Raw genomic sequence first — 2,314 nt, 5'->3', positions numbered from 1 at the left:
CCCGCCCCCGCCCGGCGCGCCTCGGCCTCGGCCTCGGCCTCCCTGCCCCGCTCAGCGTCCGCCCCCCCACAGGCCGCCATCACCTCCCTCAGTCTTCTCTTCTGCAGCCTCCACGAGCCCATTCCCGCCGCCCACCGTGGCGGAATGAAGAGGTAGTACCGCAGCGTTGCCCTTCTGCCTCCACTGACCGTTGCACTCCGTCCTTCCGTGGCGGCAGTCGCGGCGTGGACCAAGGGTCTGGCTGGGCTCCTGGTTCAGGAAACGTTCTTGTGCCTGAGTGGGCTCTTGCGGTGTCTCACGCTGGGATCATGGGCGAGCGCACAGTCGGTCGCTTGCTATCACAGCTGCTGATGGCCAGACACGTAGGCCTCGATTTCCTCTCGCTGTGTGGAGGGGACGCGAGCACGGCGCTGGCCCTGCCCGCGTGGTGCGTCCAAAACAGTGCTCCCGTTTCCTGAGGAAGCCGCCAAGTCGCGTCCACGTGGAGGGTCTCCGTGACCTCTGCATTATGAGGTCGGTGCGTTTGGACATGCAGGAAGAACCGCCTCTGGGGCAGCTGCCCGGCCCCTGCGGGCGTTCGGTGGGGCTTGTGCTGAGCCCCAGGCTTGCGCTGGCCTGTAGGATTTTGCCCCGAAAGGATGTTTGTGCTCCTTAGCTCTCCAATGCCCGATGAAGGGTGTTTGTGCCCGAAATATTTTTTTTGTGCAAAGGCCTCATTGGTCGAATAAAAGAGGTCACCTCTATCTACCCGGTTAGTTGGATAGAGACTCTCAAATTGGTTTCATTGCAGAATCCTGCCCACGAAAAGCCTCAGGGCGTGGGTTGAGCGGCAGCAGCATTTTGACGGGCTACCGTTGCCACTGCAGTTCTGGCACCCAGGTCTTCATTATGCTTGATGGGTGCCCGAACAGAGTAATTGCTGCATGCAGATTGCCTGAGAGAGGAGCCTAGGAACTTGGAACGCCTAGGCTTGTGCTGATGAGGGAAGCGTAATTGTTTATGAAGTGGGTAGCATTTTAACTTGCAGCGTGGAGCAATTCAAATGTTATCCTTGCACACTTCAGAGGTGCTCCTCATTGTAACGCGAGCTTTGCCCAGCTGATTTTTTTGCATGCTGAGCATTATTTTTGTTAAATCGTACACAAAATCAATGAAACTTCTAGATGCTTGCTTTATTTATTTATTTATTTATCAAAACATGGGCTTGTCTGAGCTAATTGCTCCTATAAATTATTCATTCTGGTGTTACAGCAGTAGCATTGTAATCAAACGGTAGCTTTTCACAGGGTGTAGACAGGAAGACGTTATCTGTTCCTTTTTCTTTGTGATCACCCAAAAGGTAGCCTTGGCATGATGGAGGTACCAGGGACTTTGAAGATGTCCTCTCTTACGTAACAGAGGAGATGTTTGTCAGAGAAGATCTTTTAAGTAGATGGGCACATACCTTCTTATTTTTCTTCCCTTTTTAGCGTTGGTGCCATTGAGCATTTATTGAAACATCATTGATTATATGGCGTGTAAGTGGATAACTTCGATGTTGCACTGTTTTCCCAGGTGTGGTTCCTCCTTCTCTCCTTATTGTGGGGACTTTGTCAGAGGCGCTCCTTGTCATTTTCCTGAAGTGAAGTGCAGCTGTGTGATACGAGGTGTCATCTTACACCTTACGCTTGAACAGAACTGTCCCTGTATGCAGTGTTACCTAAAGGAGAAGCCTAGGATCTCAACCTCCAGGCTAATACTAGCAGTGGGAGTTAATTGCTGTTTAGCTGGAAAGCACAGAACAGCTGTGCAGGCTCATTGTCTTGAGGGCTAGTTCTTCTACCACTGGCATGATGGGCGTTAGCCTGCGCAGTAGAGCTGATGTTTTGAGTTTGTATCTGTCCCTTGGTCAGCAGTCATTTGTGCTGTGCTGAGGCAAGCCTCACCTTTGTTTTGTCCAGCATGAGTCATCCATGCTGCCTATATTGTGTTTAACTTATTTGTCTTGTAGTGCTTGGGAAAAGGTGTAAGGTTGGACACAGGATTCTCCTGTGGCTGGTGAGATGTAATGCCTGCTTTGTATAGGCCTCTGCTCTCCATGTGCAGCTGACCTCTGGTGAGAGCTCTCGTGCTCTGCCATTGCAGTCCAGACCTACTTTGAGCAGAAAGCACTTTGCTCTCACCATGTTCTTCTCGAGTGGGGACATGGGCCTGTGCCTGCTACAGAGAGCAGACTTTGCGTCAGAAATCGAACACTACTTCTGTAGTCACTGACTGGTGCAGATTTTTACCTCTCGGCTTAAGCGCTGTGACTTTACTTGCTGGGTAACGCATG

General features: G+C 51.5%; 1 protein-coding gene across 2 annotated transcripts in view; it reads left to right on the top strand.

Annotated features, from left to right (window-relative positions):
* Nucleotides 1–94: 94 nt before the first annotated feature.
* KCTD6 (potassium channel tetramerization domain containing 6) overlaps nt 95–2,314 on the top strand; it is an 11,016-nt gene continuing 8,796 nt past the window's right edge. The window contains exon 1 of one of the 2 annotated variants that reach the window (XM_019504865.1): nt 95–152. The gene's annotated coding sequence lies outside the window, so the exon portion shown is untranslated. Of the gene's footprint in view, nt 153–1,364; nt 1,518–2,314 lie in introns of those variants that run through there. The other variant, XM_019504866.1, reaches the window with a different exon arrangement.

The sequence above is a fragment of the Gavialis gangeticus genome, unplaced genomic scaffold, assembly GCF_001723915.1.
Source record: "Gavialis gangeticus isolate Ggan-Ray unplaced genomic scaffold, GavGan_comp1, whole genome shotgun sequence".
In the NCBI taxonomy this organism is placed as follows: Eukaryota; Metazoa; Chordata; order Crocodylia; family Gavialidae; genus Gavialis; species Gavialis gangeticus.
The sequence above is the reverse complement of the archived record's forward strand: the minus strand, read 5'-3'. Positions and strand labels throughout refer to the sequence as shown.